The following is an 18,823-nucleotide window of genomic DNA, read 5'->3' as shown; positions in this document are numbered from 1 at the left end:
CGCCCTTTGCTGCCCAGCGCGCGCGGTTGTCGTTATTCCTGCGCAATGCCTCGCGCAGAAGCGCGAGGAATGGCTGCGCGTGGCATGCACGCGTGCTTTCCTTTCTGCTTGCAAGGCCCGGCAACAAAAGGAGCTCTGGCTCAAAGACCGCCCGCCGTCGCCTCTTTCGCCCGAGGCTCGCCCACCCGGCGGCTACTTTGACGTAGAGGCCGCACGCCGGGCCTGACGCGCGCAGCAAACGCAGTTTTAGGGCCATCGCTTCTCGGCCTTTTGGCTAAGATCAAGTGTAGTATCTGTTCTTATCAGTTTAATATCTGATACGTCCCCTATCTGGGGACCAAATATTAAATTGATTTTTGGGACAGGGAGATGGAGCAGGGGCTTGCCCCGTCCACTCCATGCATCCACCTGGTATTGCAGTGTTTCCAGGAGCGGTGCAGCTTCCCCCCTCCATGGGGGCGAGACCTCTGCTGAAAAATAGAATTTGCAATAGTGACGGCGCTGCTGACTTTGCTGCAGTTTTCCGTGGGCGCTACGCTGCCCCCTGTTGGATTGCCCCGCAGTTGCAGGCCGCCCTTTGCTGCCCAGCGCGCGCGGTTGTCGTTATTCCTGCGCAATGCCTCGCGCAGAAGCGCAAGGAATGGCTGCGCGTGGCATGCACGCGTGCTTTCCTTTCTGCTTGCAAGGCCCGGCAACAAAAGGAGCTCTGGCTCAAAGACCGCCCGCCGTCGCCTCTTTCGCCCGAGGCTCGCCCACCCGGCGGCTACTTTGACGTAGAGGCCGCACGCCGGGCCTGACGCGCGCAGCAAACGCAGTTTTACGGCCATTGCTTCTCGGCCTTTTGGCTAAGATCAAGTGTAGTATCTGTTCTTATCAGTTTAATATCTGATACGTCCCCTATCTGGGGACCAAATATTAAATTGATTTTTGGGACAGGGAGATGGAACAGGGGCTTGCCCCGTCCACTCCATGCATCCACCTGGTATTGCAGTGTTTCCAGGAGCGGTGCAGCTTCCCCCCTCCGTGGGGGCGAGACCCCTGCCGAAAAATAGAATTCGCAATAGTGACGGCGCTGCTGCTCGGCTGACTTTGCTGCAGTTTTCCCTGGGTGCTACGCTGCCTCCTGTTGGATTGCCCCGCAGTTGCAGGCCGCCCTTTGCTGCCCAGCGCGCGCGGTTGTCTTTTTTCCTGCGCAATGCCTCGCGCAGAAGCGCGAGGAATGGCTGCGCGTGGCATGCACGCGTGCTTTCCTTTCTGCTTGCAAGGCCCGGCAACAAAAGGAGCTCTGGCTCAAAGACCGCCTGCCGTCGCCTCTTTCGCCCGAGGCTCGCCCACCCGGCGGCTACTTTGACGTAGAGGCCGCACGCCGGGCCTGACGCGCGCAGCAAACGCAGTTTTACGGCCATCGCTTCTCGGCCTTTTGGCTAAGATCAAGTGTAGTATCTGTTCTTATCAGTTTAATATCTGATACGTCCCCTATCTGGGGACCAAATATTAAATTGATTTTTGGGACAGGGAGATGGAGCAGGGGCTTGCCCCGTCCACTCCATGCATCCACCTGGTATTGCAGTGTTTCCAGGAGCGGTGCAGCTTCCCCCCTCCATGGGGGCGAGACCCCTGTTGAAAAATAGAATTCGCAATAGTGACGGCGCTGCTGCTCGGCTGACTTTGCTGCAGTTTTCCCTGGGTGCTACGCTGCCCCCTGTTGGATTGCCCCGCAGTTGCAGGCCGCCCTTTGCTGCCCAGCGCGCGCGGTTGTCTTTTTTCCTGCGCAATGCCTCGCGCAGAAGCGCGAGGAATGGCTGCGCGTGGCATGCACGCGTGCTTTCCTTTCTGCTTGCAAGGCCCGGCAACAAAAGGAGCTCTGGCTCAAAGACCGCCCGCCGTCGCCTCTTTCGCCCGAGGCTCGCCCACCCGGCGGCTACTTTGACGTAGAGGCCGCACGCCGGGCCTGACGTGCGCAGCAAACGCAGTTTTAGGGCCATCGCTTCTCGGCCTTTTGGCTAAGATCAAGTGTAGTATCTGTTCTTATCAGTTTAATATCTGATACGTCCCCTATCTGGGGACCAAATATTAAATTGATTTTTGGGACAGGGAGATGGAACAGGGGCTTGCCCCGTCCACTCCATGCATCCACCTGGTATTGCAGTGTTTCCAGGAGCGGTGCAGCTTCCCCCCTCCATGGGGGCGAGACCTCTGCTGAAAAATAGAATTCGCAATAGTGACGGCGCTGCTGACTTTGCTGCAGTTTTCCGTGGGCGCTACGCTGCCCCCTGTTGGATTGCCCCGCAGTTGCAGGCCGCCCTTTGCTGCCCAGCGCGCGCGGTTGTCGTTATTCCTGCGCAATGCCTCGCGCAGAAGCGCAAGGAATGGCTGCGCGTGGCATGCACGCGTGCTTTCCTTTCTGCTTGCAAGGCCCGGCAACAAAAGGAGCTCTGGCTCAAAGACCGCCCGCCGTCGCCTCTTTCGCCCGAGGCTCGCCCACCCGGCGGCTACTTTGACGTAGAGGCCGCACGCCGGGCCTGACGCGCGCAGCAAACGCAGTTTTACGGCCATCGCTTCTCGGCCTTTTGGCTAAGATCAAGTGTAGTATCTGTTCTTATCAGTTTAATATCTGATACGTCCCCTATCTGGGTACCAAATATTAAATTGATTTTTGGGACAGGGAGATGGAACAGGGGCTTGCCCCGTCCACTCCATGCATCCACCTGGTATTGCAGTGTTTCCAGGAGCGGTGCAGCTTCCCCCCTCCATGGGGGCGAGACCCCTGCCGAAAAATAGAATTCGCAATAGTGACGGCGCTGCTGACTTTGCTGCAGTTTTCCGTGGGCGCTACGCTGCCCCCTGTTGGATTGCCCCGCAGTTGCAGGCCGCCCTTTGCTGCCCAGCGCGCGCGGTTGTCGTTATTCCTGCGCAATGCCTCGCGCAGAAGCGCAAGGAATGGCTGCGCGTGGCATGCACGCGTGCTTTCCTTTCTGCTTGCAAGGCCCGGCAACAAAAGGAGCTCTGGCTCAAAGACCGCCCGCCGTCGCCTCTTTCGCCCGAGGCTCGCCCACCCGGCGGCTACTTTGACGTAGAGGCCGCACGCCGGGCCTGACGCGCGCAGCAAACGCAGTTTTACGGCCATCGCTTCTCGGCCTTTTGGCTAAGATCAAGTGTAGTATCTGTTCTTATCAGTTTAATATCTGATACGTCCCCTATCTGGGGACCAAATATTAAATTGATTTTTGGGACAGGGAGATGGAGCAGGGGCTTGCCCCGTCCAATCCATGCATCCACCTGGTATTGCAGTGTTTCCAGGAGCGGTGCAGCTTCCCCCCTCCATGGGGGCGAGACCCCTGCTGAAAAATAGAATTCGCAATAGTGACGGCGCTGCTGCTCGGCTGACTTTGCTGCAGTTTTCCCTGGGTACTACGCTGCCCCCTGTTGGATTGCCCCGCAGTTGCAGGCCGCCCTTTGCTGCCCAGCGCGCGCGGTTGTCTTTATTCCTGCGCAATGCCTCGCGCAGAAGCGCAAGGAATGGCTGCGTGTGGCATGCACGCATGCTTTCCTTTCTGCTTGCAAGGCCCGGCAACAAAAGGAGCTCTGGCTCAAAGACCGCCCGCCGTCGCCTCTTTCGCCCTAGGCTCGCCCACCCGGCGGCTACTTTGTGGTAGAGGCCGCACGCCGGGCCTGACGCGCGCAGCAAACGCAGTTTTACGGCCATCGCTTCTCGGCCTTTTGGCTAAGATCAAGTGTAGTATCTGTTCTTATCAGTTTAATATCTGATACGTCCCCTATTTGGGGACCAAATATTAAATTGATTTTTGGGACAGGGAGATGGAGCAGGGGCTTGCCCCGTCCAATCCATGCATCCACCTGGTATTGCAGTGTTTCCAGGAGCGGTGCAGCTTCCCCCCTCCATGGGGGCGAGACCCCTGCTGAAAAATAGAATTCGCAATAGTGACGGCGCTGCTGACTTTGCTGCAGTTTTCCGTGGGCGCTACGCTGCCCCCTGTTGGATTGCCCCGCAGTTGCAGGCCGCCCTTTGCTGCCCAGCGCGCGCGGTTGTCTTTATTCCTGCGCAATGCCTCGCGCAGAAGCGCAAGGAATGGCTGCGTGTGGCATGCACGCATGCTTTCCTTTCTGCTTGCAAGGCCCGGCAACAAAAGGAGCTCTGGCTCAAAGACCGCCCGCCGTCGCCTCTTTCGCCCTAGGCTCGCCCACCCGGCGGCTACTTTGTGGTAGAGGCCGCACGCCGGGCCTGACGCGCGCAGCAAACGCAGTTTTACGGCCATCGCTTCTCGGCCTTTTGGCTAAGATCAAGTGTAGTATCTGTTCTTATCAGTTTAATATCTGATACGTCCCCTATCTGGGGACCAAATATTAAATTGATTTTTGGGACAGGGAGATGGAACAGGGGCTTGCCCCGTCCACTCCATGCATCCACCTGGTATTGCAGTGTTTCCAGGAGCGGTGCAGCTTCCCCCCTCCATGGGGGCGAGACCCCTGCCGAAAAATAGAATTCGCAATAGTGACGGCGCTGCTGCTCGGCTGACTTTGCTGCAGTTTTCCGTGGGCGCTACGCTGCCCCCTGTTGGATTGCCCCGCAGTTGCAGGCCGCCCTTTGCTGCCCAGCGCGCGCGGTTGTCGTTATTCCTGCGCAATGCCTCGCGCAGAAGCGCGAGGAATGGCTGCGCGTGGCATGCACGCGTGCTTTCCTTTCTGCTTGCAAGGCCCGGCAACAAAAGGAGCTCTGGCTCAAAGACCGCCCGCCGTCGCCTCTTTCGCCCGAGGCTCGCCCACCCGGCGGCTACTTTGACGTAGAGGCCGCACGCCGGGCCTGACGCGCGCAGCAAACGCAGTTTTACGGCCATCGCTTCTCGGCCTTTTGGCTAAGATCAAGTGTAGTATCTGTTCTTATCAGTTTAATATCTGATACGTCCCCTATCTGGGGACCAAATATTAAATTGATTTTTGGGACAGGGAGATGGAGCAGGGGCTTGCCCCGTCCAATCCATGCATCCACCTGGTATTGCAGTGTTTCCAGGAGCGGTGCAGCTTCCCCCCTCCATGGGGGCGAGACCCCTGCTGAAAAATAGAATTCGCAATAGTGACGGCGCTGCTGCTCGGCTGACTTTGCTGCAGTTTTCCCTGGGTACTACGCTGCCCCCTGTTGGATTGCCCCGCAGTTGCAGGCCGCCCTTTGCTGCCCAGCGCGCGCGGTTGTCTTTATTCCTGCGCAATGCCTCGCGCAGAAGCGCAAGGAATGGCTGCGTGTGGCATGCACGCATGCTTTCCTTTCTGCTTGCAAGGCCCGGCAACAAAAGGAGCTCTGGCTCAAAGACCGCCCGCCGTCGCCTCTTTCGCCCTAGGCTCGCCCACCCGGCGGCTACTTTGTGGTAGAGGCCGCACGCCGGGCCTGACGCGCGCAGCAAACGCAGTTTTACGGCCATCGCTTCTCGGCCTTTTGGCTAAGATCAAGTGTAGTATCTGTTCTTATCAGTTTAATATCTGATACGTCCCCTATCTGGGGACCAAATATTAAATTGATTTTTGGGACAGGGAGATGGAGCAGGGGCTTGCCCCGTCCAATCCATGCATCCACCTGGTATTGCAGTGTTTCCAGGAGCGGTGCAGCTTCCCCCCTCCATGGGGGCGAGACCCCTGCTGAAAAATAGAATTCGCAATAGTGACGGCGCTGCTGACTTTGCTGCAGTTTTCCGTGGGCGCTACGCTGCCCCCTGTTGGATTGCCCCGCAGTTGCAGGCCGCCCTTTGCTGCCCAGCGCGCGCGGTTGTCTTTATTCCTGCGCAATGCCTCGCGCAGAAGCGCAAGGAATGGCTGCGTGTGGCATGCACGCATGCTTTCCTTTCTGCTTGCAAGGCCCGGCAACAAAAGGAGCTCTGGCTCAAAGACCGCCCGCCGTCGCCTCTTTCGCCCTAGGCTCGCCCACCCGGCGGCTACTTTGTGGTAGAGGCCGCACGCCGGGCCTGACGCGCGCAGCAAACGCAGTTTTACGGCCATCGCTTCTCGGCCTTTTGGCTAAGATCAAGTGTAGTATCTGTTCTTATCAGTTTAATATCTGATACGTCCCCTATCTGGGGACCAAATATTAAATTGATTTTTGGGACAGGGAGATGGAACAGGGGCTTGCCCCGTCCACTCCATGCATCCACCTGGTATTGCAGTGTTTCCAGGAGCGGTGCAGCTTCCCCCCTCCATGGGGGCGAGACCCCTGCCGAAAAATAGAATTCGCAATAGTGACGGCGCTGCTGCTCGGCTGACTTTGCTGCAGTTTTCCGTGGGCGCTACGCTGCCCCCTGTTGGATTGCCCCGCAGTTGCAGGCCGCCCTTTGCTGCCCAGCGCGCGCGGTTGTCGTTATTCCTGCGCAATGCCTCGCGCAGAAGCGCGAGGAATGGCTGCGCGTGGCATGCACGCGTGCTTTCCTTTCTGCTTGCAAGGCCCGGCAACAAAAGGAGCTCTGGCTCAAAGACCGCCCGCCGTCGCCTCTTTCGCCCGAGGCTCGCCCACCCGGCGGCTACTTTGACGTAGAGGCCGCACGCCGGGCCTGACGCGCGCAGCAAACGCAGTTTTACGGCCATCGCTTCTCGGCCTTTTGGCTAAGATCAAGTGTAGTATCTGTTCTTATCAGTGCTTATTTGATTGAGAAGAGACCATGATCATTGCCTTTTGATCCTGGGGAAGCTTTGAGTAAAATGGCTATAACCAATTTTCGAGCTTCGGGCCAGGGAGTGCGCAACACCGTTCGGGTGGTCGTGAAGGACAAGGAAGGAGATGCACCGGTCGATCGCACCTTCTTCATCAAGAAAATTCTCTTCGATTGCTGCGGATTTCAAGCGACGGACGTCTTCTGCCTGCAGGATTTCCCCAGCAGTGGATACTTCGACGTGACGTTCCGGAACGTGGCGGGATGCATCAAGTTCCTGAAGGCGTTCAAGGAGAAAGGGGACCGGGCGCCACTGTCGATCCTCACAGCGGAACCGCTCTTCACGCTTCCGTCACAACGGGACCGGGTGGTGACGATTCACCTCTACAACCCCCATGTTCCGGTGGTGGATGTACTCACCTTTCTCGCCAGGTACGTCGAGGTGGCCGGCAGCAGCACTGATGTCAAGGACCCCTTTGGGATCTGGACCAGCAAGCGGCAGGTCAAGGTGACCTTGAAGGTAGATCCCAGTGGAGCCATCATCCACCCTCCCTCCAGCTTCGCTATCGGGGGAAGTCGAGGCTTCTTGGTCTACGCTGGGCAGCCCAGAGTTTGTCGCACCTGTGGCAAATCTGGTCACATGGCAGCCAACTGCAGCACAGTTGTTTGCAAGAACTGCAAGGAGGAAGGCCATCAGACCAAGGACTGTAAGCAGACTAAGTGTTGCAACTTGTGCGGTGCGGCAGGCCATCTCTACAAGACCTGTCCCAAACGTTGTCAAAGCTATGCTCAGGCGGCAAGGTCCAAGGAATGGCCGGGCGAAGGTTCGACGAAGGCGTCCGCTGTTCGAAAGGAGACCAGCAACCTTCTCCGCAGTGAGGAACTTCAACCTGAGAAGGAAGGGGAGGCGGCTGAAACCAACGACCCAGCACCTACCCAGCGCCCGGAAACCCCTCCCCCACAGACAGAATCAATGGAGGAGGAGGCAGCAGATGGACAAACAGGTCAGTGGCAAGTGGTCCAGAGGAGAACCACAAAGAAAAAACATCCCAAAGCCACCACCCAAACCAGTGGCAAGAGGAGGCTCTCTTCTGAATCAGACTGCAACAACTCCTCTCCAGTGGACGGGGAAATGCTGGAACGACAGCCCCTTCAAAAGAGGCGGCAGAACTCCGAGATGGATGATAAAGCATCCCAGCCCCCGGGCACTGGAAGCTGTGATGGGCCCAGCGTGCCCCAACCCCAATGCCCCACACGTAACGACGTGGCCAACGCATCTCAGCTCCAGGACACCGGGAGCAAAGACACGTCTGGCGCACCTGAGCTCCGGGAGACCGGGAGCTGTGATGTTTTCGAGGAGGAACAGATGGAAGCAGCTGAGGACAACCCAATCCTCTCTGCCTACAAGACCCCCCCGATGTCACCCGAGCGGCACAAACCCTGCATGAAAAATCAGGAGGGGTTTCTGAGCCCAACCAACGTGAAACTGCTTGCGCATACGATGGGTATGCAGGAACATCCCGAAGGGGAAGGACTGGGACTAGCGAGGACAAATGGTATGGGAAGCAACAACTAATTTTTAGTAAAAAATGGGTGTAAGAATTGCTTCCATTAATGTGCGTAGCATTAAATCGACTACGCGATGTGTTTCAACCTTGGATTACCTTGCCAAGGTCAAAGCTGACCTACTGTTTCTGCAGGAGTGTGGAATACCACACCTCAGCACCTACAGGCAGTGGTCGCGATGGTGGTCCCACGGGCCATCGATCTGGTCGGGGGGTAATGACTGCCGTTCCTCCGGCCTGGGTATTCTGCTGCGGGGAGGTAACTTCACCATCTCCGAAGTTAAGGAGGTGGTGGGCGGCCGCCTCCTCGTAGCAGACGTGATGTACAACAACGCTCCGCTCCGGTTGATCAACGTGTACGCCCCGGTACAACGCAGCGAGCGGCTGACCGTCTTCCAGCAGCTCCCACTGCTGCTGGCGACGTCCAGGCCGGTCATCCTAGGCGGTGACTTCAACTGCATCATCGATGCGGCTGGACGATCCGGCAGTGACGACAGCAAACTGGACGGTACGTCCAGATTCCTAAGAGAAACAGTTAAGGATGCCAAACTGCACGACGTCTTCAGCAAACCTGCAGACGGAGCGCAGCGCAGATACACATGGTCAAGATCGGACGGGTCTGCCCGTTCCAGGATTGACTTCCTGTTTGTGTCCCGTGCTGTCACGGTCGGATCCACCGACGTCAAGCCGGTGTTCTTCTCCGACCACTGCCTCTTACTGGCCGACTGTCACTTACAGGACGACCAGCGGGTTGGCAGAGGGACGTGGAAGCTCAATGCGACACTGCTGACCCCAGAGAACGTTGAGGAACTCAAAAGGGATTACAAAGGTTGGAGGACCGTGAAACCCCTCTTTGAGTCTCCAGTTCACTGGTGGGAAGCGATTAAGGAGAACATCAAGAGGTTCTTCATCCACAAAGGTGTTCAGAAGGCGAGAGAGAGACAGAGGGAACTGTCCCGACTCCAGAAAATTATGCAAAATCTACTCCGGTTGCAGTCAATGGGGGTCGAGGTCAAGGAGGACCTCCAAGAGGTGAAGAGCCAGCAGGCCTCGCTCTTTGCCAAGGAGGCCTCCAAGATCATCTTCCGGTCCAGAGTCCGCTCCATCGAGCAGGATGAGACGTGCTCGCGTTACTTCTTCCAAAAGGTACACAGAGAGAGCTCTGTTATCAGCAGCCTGAAGGAAGAAGATGGCTCGGTAACGTCTTCGCAGTCCGACATACTAAGGATCAGCAAATCCTTTTATGCTGGGCTGTATGACGCGAAGCCCACAGACGGCAGAGCCTCCCAGTCCTTCCTGTCATCTATCACAGAGGTCCTAGATGACAGCAGGAGGGAGGGACTGGACAAGCCGCTAACTCTGGACGAGCTGACAAAGGCCGTCGAGTCTTTCGAGGCGAGTAAAACTCCCGGGAGCGACGGCTTACCGGTCGAGTTGTACTCGGCCCTGTGGGACTGGGTCGGCCCGGACCTGCTGGAAGTATACGAGAGTATGCTCCTGGCCGGTAGCATGTCAGAATCCATGAGAAAAGGCATCATCACCCTCATTTACAAGCAGAAGGGGGAGAGGGTAGAAATCAGAAATTGGCGGCCCATCTCACTGCTTAATGTTGATTACAAGATTCTGTCCAAAGTCATAGCCAGTCGAGTCAAGTCTGCTCTGGAGCTGGTGATTCACCCCGATCAGACCTGTACTGTACCCGGCAGGAAGATCTCTGATAGCCTCGCGCTACTCAGGGATACGATCGCCTACGTACGGGACAGGAGGGTGGACACCTGCCTCATCAGCCTGGACCAGGAGAAGGCTTTTGACAGGATATCGCACACCTACATGATGGACGTGCTTTCCAAAATGGGGTTTGGGGAGGGAATCTGCAATTGGATCCAACTGCTCTACACAAACATCAGTAGCGCAGTGTCAATCAACGGGTGGGAATCTGAAAGTTTCCCGATCAAATCTGGAGTCAGACAGGGCTGTCCTCTGTCCCCGGTCTTGTTTGTTTGCTGTATTGAACCCTTTGCTGAGTCTATTAGGAAGGATGCGAGCATAAGAGGGGTGACAATCCCAGGCAGCGGAGGCACTCAGGTCAAAACCTCCCTGTACATGGATGACGTCGCCGTCTTCTGCTCGGATCCGCTGTCCGTGCGCAGACTGATGAGCATCTGCGACCAGTTCGAACTGGCCTCGGGAGCCAAAGTTAACCACGGCAAGAGCGAGGCCATGTTCTTTGGGAACTGGGCTGACCGATCCTTTGTCCCCTTCACCGTCAGGTCAGATTACCTGAAGGTGCTGGGGATATGGTTCGGAAGGGCCGGGGCGTGCACCAAAACATGGGAGGAGCGAGTAGCCAAGGTACGACAAAAGTTGGGCATGTGGGGGCAGCGATCTCTCTCCATTGTGGGTAAGAACCTGGTCATCAGGTGTGAGGCGCTCACGTTGTTGCTCTACGTGGCGCAGGTCTGGCCCATACCCCACTCCTGCGCCGTGGCAGTCACCCGAGCCATTTTCCGCTTCGTCTGGGGATCTAAAATGGACCGGGTCCGGAGGGACACGATGTTCAAATCTCTGGACATGGGCGGGAAAAATGTACCCAACGTGGCCCTCATCCTGATGACCACCTTCGTGTGCGGCTGCATCAAGCTATGTGTAGATCCCCAGTACGCAAACTCCAAGTGTCACTACGTGCTGAGGTTCTATCTGTCCCCGGTGTTGCGAAGGATGGGCCTGGTCACATTGCCGCGGAACGCTCCGTGCAGTTGGGACGTGCCGTACCACCTATCCTTCGTGGAGCAGTTTCTGCGGAAAAACACCTTTGACCACCGGTCCATCAGGCAGTGGTCTGCACGGAATGTCCTCAAGGCCCTACGGGAAAAGGAAACGGTGGATCCTGTCGGATGGTTCCCCGAGCAGACCGTCAAAGTCATTTGGCGGAATGCCTCATCACCAGAACTTTCAAGCAAGCACCAAGACGTAGCTTGGCTGGTGGTGAGAAGGGCCCTCCCCGTCAGATCCTTCATGCACACCCGAAGTCTCGCCCCCTCCGCACAGTGCCCCCGCGTTGGCTGTGGTGGGGAAGAGACGGTCGCCCACCTCCTCCTGGAATGTGCCTTTGCAAAGCAGGTGTGGAAAGAGATGCAGTGGTTTTTGTCAAGGTTCATCCCAAGCAGCTCTGTAACACAGGAGTCTGTGCTCTACGGGCTGTTCCCAGGGACGCACACCGAGACAAACATCAACTGCTGCTGGAGGACTATCAATTCGGTGAAAGACGCCCTTTGGTCTGCCCGAAACTTGCTGGTCTTCCAGCGCAAAGAGTTGTCCACCACCGAATGTTGCAGACTGGCACATTCCAAGGTCCAGGACTACGTGCTGAGGGACGCACTAAAGCTTGGGGCAGCCGCAGCAAAGGCTCAATGGGGAAAGACCACAGTGTAAGGTTCCCCCACCAAGCTAGACTGAGGGGCTGGATCCATGGGAAACCCCTCGAACTGTATCGTTAATATTCTCAATTGCTGTAAATGTAAAACTGTAATTGACATGACAATTGAGAAACGGAAGGGTTGGGAAGAAACTCATGACAGTATTGAAGGAAACTGATCTCCCTTGCAATGTTTGTATTTTTTGGTGCTGTTTGGAAACTGTTTGGCAATGTAATTTTTACAGATTTTTATGAATAAAGTATATTTTGGAAATAAAAAAAAAAAAAAAAAAAAAAAATCTGTTCTTATCAGTGCTTATTTGATTGAGAAGAGACCATGATCATTGCCTTTTGATCCTGGGGAAGCTTTGAGTGAAATGGCTATAACCAATTTTCGAGCTTCGGGCCAGGGAGTGCGCAACACCGTTCGGGTGGTCGTGAAGGACAAGGAAGGAGATGCACCGGTCGATCGCACCTTCTTCATCAAGAAAATTCTCTTCGATTGCTGCGGATTTCAAGCGACGGATGTCTTCTGCCTGCAGGATTTCCCCAGCAGTGGATACTTCGACGTGACGTTCCGGAGCGTGGCGGGATGCATCAAGTTCCTGAAGGCGTTCAAGGAGAAAGGGGACCGGGCTCCACTGTCGATCCTCACAGCGGAGCCGCTCTTCACGCTTCCGTCACAACGGGACCGGGTGGTGACGATTCACCTCTACAACCCCCATGTTCCGGTGGTGGATGTACTCACCTTTCTCGCCAGGTACGTCGAGGTGGCCGGCAGCAGCACTGATGTCAAGGACCCCTTTGGGATCTGGACCAGCAAGCGGCAGGTCAAGGTGACCTTGAAGGTAGATCCCAGTGGAGCCATCATCCACCCTCCTTCCAGCTTCGCTATCGGGGGAAGTCGAGGCTTCTTGGTCTACGCTGGGCAGCCTAGAGTTTGTCGCACCTGTGGCAAATCTGGTCACATGGCAGCCAACTGCAGCACGGTTGTTTGCAAGAATTGCAAGGAGGAAGGCCATCAGACCAAGGACTGTAAGCAGACTAAGTGTTGCAACTTGTGCGGTGCGGCAGGCCATCTCTACAAGACCTGCCCCAAACGTTGTCTCAGCTATGCTCAGGCGGCAAGGTCCAAGGAATGGCCGGGCGAAGGTTCGACGAAGGCGTCCGCTGTTCGAAAGGAGACCAGCAACCTTCTCCGCAGTGAGGAACTTCAACCTGAGAAGGAAGGGGAGGCGGCTGAAACCAACGACCCAGCACCTACCCAGCGCCCGGAAACCCCTCCTCCACAGACAGAATCAATGGAGGAGGAGGCAGCAGATGGACAAACAGGTCAGTGGCAAGTGGTCCAGAGGAAAACCACAAAGAAAAAACATCCCAAAGCCACCACCCAAACCAGTGGCAAGAGGAGGCTTTCTTCTGAATCAGACTGCAACAACTCCTCTTCACTGGACGGGGAAATGCTGGAACGACAGCCCCTTCAAAAGAGGCGGCAGAACTCCGAGATGGATGATCAAGCATCCCAGCCCCCGGGCACTGGAAGCTGTGATGGGCCCGGCGTGCCCCAACCCCAATTCCCCACACGTAACGACGTGGCCAACGCATCTCAGCTCCGGGACACCGGGAGCAAAGACACGTCTGGCGCACCTGAGCTCCGGGAGACCGGGAGCTGTGATGTTTTCGAGGAGGAACAGATGGAAGCAGCTGAGGACAACCCAATCCTCTCTGCCTACAAGACCCCCCCGATGTCACCCGAGCGGCACAAACCCTGCAGGAAAAATCAGGAGGGGTTTCTGAGCCCAACCAACGTGAAACTGCTTGCGCATACGATGGGTATGCAGGAACATCCCGAAGGGGAAGGACTGGGACTAGCGAGGACAAATGGTATGGGAAGCAACAACTAATTTTTAGTAAAAAATGGGTGTAAGAATTGCTTCCATTAATGTGCGTAGCATTAAATCGACTACGCGATGTGTTTCAACCTTGGATTACCTTGCCAAGGTCAAAGCTGACCTACTGTTTCTGCAGGAGTGTGGAATACCACACCTCAGCACCTACAGGCAGTGGTCGCGATGGTGGTCCCACGGGCCATCGATCTGGTCGGGGGGTAATGACTGCCGTTCCTCCGGCCTGGGTATTCTGCTGCGGGGAGGTAACTTCACCATCTCCGAAGTTAAGGAGGTGGTGGGCGGCCGCCTCCTCGTAGCAGACGTGATGTACAACAACGCTCCGCTCCGGTTGATCAACGTGTACGCCCCGGTACAACGCAGCGAGCGGCTGACCGTCTTCCAGCAGCTCCCACTGCTGCTGGCGACGTCCAGGCCGGTCATCCTAGGCGGTGACTTCAACTGCATCATCGATGCGGCTGGACGATCCGGCAGTGACGACAGAAAACTGGACGCTACGTCCAGATTCCTCATAGAAACAGTTAAGGATGCCAAACTGCACGACGTCTTCAGCAAACCTGCAGACGGAGCGCAGCGCAGATACACATGGTCAAGATCGGACGGGTCTGCCCGTTCCAGGATTGACTTCCTGTTTGTTTCCCGTGCTGTCACGGTCGGATCCACCGACGTCAAGCCGGTGTTCTTCTCCGACCACTGCCTCTTACTGGCCGACTGTCACTTACAGGACGACCAGCGGGTTGGCAGAGGGACGTGGAAGCTCAATGCGACACTGCTGACCCCAGAGAACGTTGAGGAACTCAAAAGGGATTACAAAGGTTGGAGGACCGTGAAACCCCTCTTTGAGTCTCCAGTTCACTGGTGGGAAGCGATAAAGGAGAACATCAAGAGGTTCTTCATCCACAAAGGTGTTCAGAAGGCGAGAGAGAGACAGAGGGAACTGTCCCGACTCCAGAAAATTATGCAAAATCTACTCCGGTTGCAGTCAATGGGGGTCGAGGTCAAGGAGGACCTCCAAGAGGTGAAGAGCCAGCAGGCCTCGCTCTTTGCCAAGGAGGCCTCCAAGATCATCTTCCGGTCCAGAGTCCGCTCCATCGAGCAGGATGAGACGTGCTCGCGTTACTTCTTCCAAAAGGTACACAGAGAGAGCTCTGTTATCAGCAGCCTGAAGGAAGAAGATGGCTCGGTAACGTCTTCGCAGTCCGACATACTAAGGATCAGCAAATCCTTTTATGCTGGGCTGTATGACGCGAAGCCCACAGACAGCAGAGCCTCCCAGTCCTTCCTGTCATCTATCACAGAGGTCTTAGATGACAGCAGGAGGGAGGGACTGGACAAGCCGCTAACTCTGGACGAGCTGACAAAGGCCGTCGAGTCTTTCGAGGCGAGTAAAACTCCCGGGAGCGACGGCTTACCGGTCGAGTTGTACTCGGCCCTGTGGGACTGGGTCGGCCCGGACCTGCTGGAAGTATACGAGAGTATGCTCCTGGCCGGTAGCATGTCAGAATCCATGAGAAAAGGCATCATCACCCTCATTTACAAGCAGAAGGGGGAGAGGGTAGAAATCAGAAATTGGCGGCCCATCTCACTGCTTAATGTTGATTACAAGATTCTGTCCAAAGTCATAGCCAGTCGAGTCAAGTCTGCTCTGGAGCTGGTGATTCACCCCGATCAGACCTGTACTGTACCCGGCAGGAAGATCTCTGATAGCCTCGCGCTACTCAGGGATACGATCGCCTACGTACGGGACAGGAGGGTGGACACCTGCCTCATCAGCCTGGACCAGGAGAAGGCTTTTGACAGGATATCGCACACCTACATGATGGACGTGCTTTCCAAAATGGGGTTTGGGGAGGGAATCTGCAATTGGATCCAACTGCTCTACACAAACATCAGTAGCGCAGTGTCAATCAACGGGTGGGAATCTGAAAGTTTCCCGATCAAATCTGGAGTCAGACAGGGCTGTCCTCTTTCCCCGGTCTTGTTTGTTTGCTGTATTGAACCCTTTGCTGAGTCTATTAGGAAGGATGCGAGCATAAGAGGGGTGACAATCCCAGGCAGCGGAGGCACTCAGGTCAAAACCTCCCTGTACATGGATGACGTCGCCGTCTTCTGCTCGGATCCGCTGTCCGTGCGCAGACTGATGAGCATCTGCGACCAGTTCGAACTGGCCTCGGGAGCCAAAGTTAACCACGGCAAGAGCGAGGCCATGTTCTTTGGGAACTGGGCTGACCGATCCTTTGTCCCCTTCACCGTCAGGTCAGATTACCTGAAGGTGCTGGGGATATGGTTCGGAAGGGCCGGGGCGTGCACCAAAACATGGGAGGAGCGAGTAGCCAAGGTACGACAAAAGTTGGGCATGTGGGGGCAGCGGTCTCTCTCCATTGTGGGTAAGAACCTGGTCATCAGGTGCGAGGCGCTCACGTTGTTGCTCTACGTGGCGCAGGTCTGGCCCATACCCCACTCCTGCGCCGTGGCAGTCACCCGAGCCATTTTCCGCTTCGTCTGGGGATCTAAAATGGACCGGGTCCGGAGGGACACGATGTTCAAATCTCTGGACAAGGGCGGGAAAAATGTACCCAACGTGGCCCTCATCCTGATGACCACCTTCGTGTGCGGCTGCATCAAGCTATGTGTCGATCCCCAGTACGCAAACTCCAAGTGTCACTACGTGCTGAGGTTCTATCTGTCCCCGGTGTTGCGAAGGATGGGCCTGGTCACATTGCCGCGGAACGCTCCGTGCAGTTGGGCGGCGCCGTACCACCTATCCTTCGTGGAGCAGTTTCTGCGGAAAAACACCTTTGACCACCGGTCCATCAGGCAGTGGTCTGCACGGAATGTCCTCAAGGCCCTACGGGAAAAGGAAACGGTGGATCCTGTCGGATGGTTCCCCGAGCAGACCGTCAAAGTCATTTGGCGGAATGCCTCATCACCAGAACTTTCAAACAAGCACCAAGACGTAGCTTGGCTGGTGGTGAGAAGGGCCCTCCCCGTCAGATCCTTCATGCACACCCGAAGTCTCGCCCCCTCCGCACAGTGCCCCCGCGTTGGCTGTGGTGGGGAAGAGACGGTCGCCCACCTCCTCCTGGAATGTGCCTTTGCAAAGCAGGTGTGGAAAGAGATGCAGTGGTTTTTGTCAAGGTTCATCCCAAGCAGCTCTGTAACACAGGAGTCTGTGCTCTACGGGCTGTTCCCAGGGACGCACACCGAGACAAACATCAACTGCTGCTGGAGGACTATCAATTCGGTGAAAGACGCCCTTTGGTCTGCCCGAAACATGCTGGTCTTCCAGCGCAAAGAGTTGTCCACCACCGAATGTTGCAGACTGGCACATTCCAAGGTCCAGGACTACGTGCTGAGGGACGCACTAAAGCTTGGGGCAGCCGCAGCAAAGGCTCAATGGGGAAAGACCACAGTGTAAGGTTCCCCCACCAAGCTGGACTGAGGGGCTGGATCCATGGGAAACCCCTCGAACTGTATCGTTAATATTCTGAATTGCTGTAAATGTAAAACTGTAATTGACATGACAATTGAGAAACGGAAGGGTTGGGAAGAAACTCATGACAGTATTGAAGGAAACTGATCTCCCTTGCAATGTTTGTATTTTTTGGTGCTGTTTGGAAACTGTTTGGCAATGTAATTTTTACAGATTTTTATGAATAAAGTATATTTTGGAAATAAAAAAAAAAAAAAAAATCTGTTCTTATCAGTTTAATATCTGATACGTCCCCTATCTGGGGACCAAATATTAAATTGATTTTTGGGACAGGGAGATGGAGCAGGGGCTTGCCCCGTCCACTCCATGCATCCACCTGGTATTGCAGTGTTTCCAGGAGCGGTGCAGCTTCCCCCCTCCATGGGGGCGAGACCCCTGCTGAAAAATAGAATTCGCAATAGTGACGGCGCTGCTGACTTTGCTGCAGTTTTCCGTGGGCGCTACGCTGCCCCCTGTTGGATTGCCCCGCAGTTGCAGGCCGCCCTTTGCTGCCCAGCGCGCGCGGTTGTCGTTATTCCTGCGCAATGCCTCGCGCAGAAGCGCAAGGAATGGCTGCGCGTGGCATGCACGCGTGCTTTCCTTTCTGCTTGCAAGGCCCGGCAACAAAAGGAGCTCTGGCTCAAAGACCGCCCGCCGTCGCCTCTTTCGCCCGAGGCTCGCCCACCCGGCGGCTACTTTGACGTAGAGGCCGCACGCCGGGCCTGACGCGCGCAGCAAACGCAGTTTTACGGCCATCGCTTCTCGGCCTTTTGGCTAAGATCAAGTGTAGTATCTGTTCTTATCAGTTTAATATCTGATACGTCCCCTATCTGGGGACCAAATATTAAATTGATTTTTGGGACAGGGAGATGGAGCAGGGGCTTGCCCCGTCCAATCCATGCATCCACCTGGTATTGCAGTGTTTCCAGGAGCGGTGCAGCTTCCCCCCTCCATGGGGGCGAGACCCCTGCTGAAAAATAGAATTCGCAATAGTGACGGCGCTGCTGCTCGGCTGACTTTGCTGCAGTTTTCCCTGGGTACTACGCTGCCCCCTGTTGGATTGCCCCGCAGTTGCAGGCCGCCCTTTGCTGCCCAGCGCGCGCGGTTGTCTTTATTCCTGCGCAATGCCTCGCGCAGAAGCGCAAGGAATGGCTGCGTGTGGCATGCACGCATGCTTTCCTTTCTGCTTGCAAGGCCCGGCAACAAAAGGAGCTCTGGCTCAAAGACCGCCCGCCGTCGCCTCTTTCGCCCTAGGCTCGCCCACCCGGCGGCTACTTTGTGGTAGAGGCCGCACGCCGGGCCTGACGCGCGCAGCAAACGCAGTTTTACGGCCATCGCTTCTCGGCCTTTTGGCTAAGATCAAGTGTAGTATCTGTTCTTATCAGTTTAATATCTGATACGTCCCCTATCTGGGGACCAAATATTAAATTGATTTTTGGGACAGGGAGATGGAGCAGGGGCTTGCCCCGTCCAATCCATGCATCCACCTGGTATTGCAGTGTTTCCAGGAGCGGTGCAGCTTCCCCCCTCCATGGGGGCGAGACCCCTGCTGAAAAATAGAATTCGCAATAGTGACGGCGCTGCTGACTTTGCTGCAGTTTTCCGTGGGCGCTACGCTGCCCCCTGTTGGATTGCCCCGCAGTTGCAGGCCGCCCTTTGCTGCCCAGCGCGCGCGGTTGTCTTTATTCCTGCGCAATGCCTCGCGCAGAAGCGCAAGGAATGGCTGCGTGTGGCATGCACGCATGCTTTCCTTTCTGCTTGCAAGGCCCGGCAACAAAAGGAGCTCTGGCTCAAAGACCGCCCGCCGTCGCCTC

The 18,823-nt window shown here is 56.1% G+C and overlaps 14 non-coding genes and 1 pseudogene across 14 annotated transcripts; all 15 read left to right on the top strand.

Moving 5' to 3' along the window:
- Window positions 1-254: 254 nt before the first annotated feature.
- LOC137355205 (U2 spliceosomal RNA) lies at window positions 255-445 on the top strand. The gene has a single exon (XR_010970841.1). It is a non-coding gene; the product is annotated as a U2 spliceosomal RNA (small nuclear RNA).
- Window positions 446-825: 380 nt separating this feature from the next.
- LOC137355104 (U2 spliceosomal RNA) lies at window positions 826-1,016 on the top strand. The gene has a single exon (XR_010970745.1). It is a non-coding gene; the product is annotated as a U2 spliceosomal RNA (small nuclear RNA).
- A 388-nt stretch (window positions 1,017-1,404) lies between these two features.
- Window positions 1,405-1,595, top strand: LOC137355204 (U2 spliceosomal RNA). The gene has a single exon (XR_010970840.1). It is a non-coding gene; the product is annotated as a U2 spliceosomal RNA (small nuclear RNA).
- Window positions 1,596-1,983: 388 nt separating this feature from the next.
- Window positions 1,984-2,174, top strand: LOC137355051 (U2 spliceosomal RNA). Its single transcript, XR_010970696.1, has one exon. It is a non-coding gene; the product is annotated as a U2 spliceosomal RNA (small nuclear RNA).
- A 380-nt stretch (window positions 2,175-2,554) lies between these two features.
- LOC137353880 (U2 spliceosomal RNA) lies at window positions 2,555-2,745 on the top strand. The gene has a single exon (XR_010970032.1). It is a non-coding gene; the product is annotated as a U2 spliceosomal RNA (small nuclear RNA).
- Window positions 2,746-3,125: 380 nt separating this feature from the next.
- LOC137353894 (U2 spliceosomal RNA) lies at window positions 3,126-3,316 on the top strand. The gene has a single exon (XR_010970045.1). It is a non-coding gene; the product is annotated as a U2 spliceosomal RNA (small nuclear RNA).
- A 388-nt stretch (window positions 3,317-3,704) lies between these two features.
- Window positions 3,705-3,895, top strand: LOC137353879 (U2 spliceosomal RNA). The gene has a single exon (XR_010970031.1). It is a non-coding gene; the product is annotated as a U2 spliceosomal RNA (small nuclear RNA).
- A 380-nt stretch (window positions 3,896-4,275) lies between these two features.
- Window positions 4,276-4,466, top strand: LOC137355049 (U2 spliceosomal RNA). The gene has a single exon (XR_010970694.1). It is a non-coding gene; the product is annotated as a U2 spliceosomal RNA (small nuclear RNA).
- A 388-nt stretch (window positions 4,467-4,854) lies between these two features.
- Window positions 4,855-5,045, top strand: LOC137353893 (U2 spliceosomal RNA). The gene has a single exon (XR_010970044.1). It is a non-coding gene; the product is annotated as a U2 spliceosomal RNA (small nuclear RNA).
- A 388-nt stretch (window positions 5,046-5,433) lies between these two features.
- On the top strand, window positions 5,434-5,624 carry LOC137353892 (U2 spliceosomal RNA). Its single transcript, XR_010970043.1, has one exon. It is a non-coding gene; the product is annotated as a U2 spliceosomal RNA (small nuclear RNA).
- Window positions 5,625-6,004: 380 nt separating this feature from the next.
- Window positions 6,005-6,195, top strand: LOC137355048 (U2 spliceosomal RNA). The gene has a single exon (XR_010970693.1). It is a non-coding gene; the product is annotated as a U2 spliceosomal RNA (small nuclear RNA).
- A 388-nt stretch (window positions 6,196-6,583) lies between these two features.
- LOC137354647 (U2 spliceosomal RNA) lies at window positions 6,584-6,692 on the top strand (annotated as a pseudogene).
- Window positions 6,693-17,200: 10,508 nt separating this feature from the next.
- LOC137354329 (U2 spliceosomal RNA) lies at window positions 17,201-17,383 on the top strand. Its single transcript, XR_010970363.1, has one exon. It is a non-coding gene; the product is annotated as a U2 spliceosomal RNA (small nuclear RNA).
- Window positions 17,384-17,763: 380 nt separating this feature from the next.
- On the top strand, window positions 17,764-17,954 carry LOC137353890 (U2 spliceosomal RNA). Its single transcript, XR_010970041.1, has one exon. It is a non-coding gene; the product is annotated as a U2 spliceosomal RNA (small nuclear RNA).
- Window positions 17,955-18,342: 388 nt separating this feature from the next.
- On the top strand, window positions 18,343-18,533 carry LOC137353889 (U2 spliceosomal RNA). The gene has a single exon (XR_010970040.1). It is a non-coding gene; the product is annotated as a U2 spliceosomal RNA (small nuclear RNA).
- The last annotated feature ends 290 nt before the right edge of the window (window positions 18,534-18,823 follow it).

This window comes from Heterodontus francisci, chromosome 41, assembly GCF_036365525.1.
Source record: "Heterodontus francisci isolate sHetFra1 chromosome 41, sHetFra1.hap1, whole genome shotgun sequence".
NCBI classification, from domain to species: Eukaryota; Metazoa; Chordata; class Chondrichthyes; order Heterodontiformes; family Heterodontidae; genus Heterodontus; species Heterodontus francisci.
Note: the sequence above shows the minus strand (reverse complement) of the source record. Positions and strands in the feature narration are given on the sequence as shown.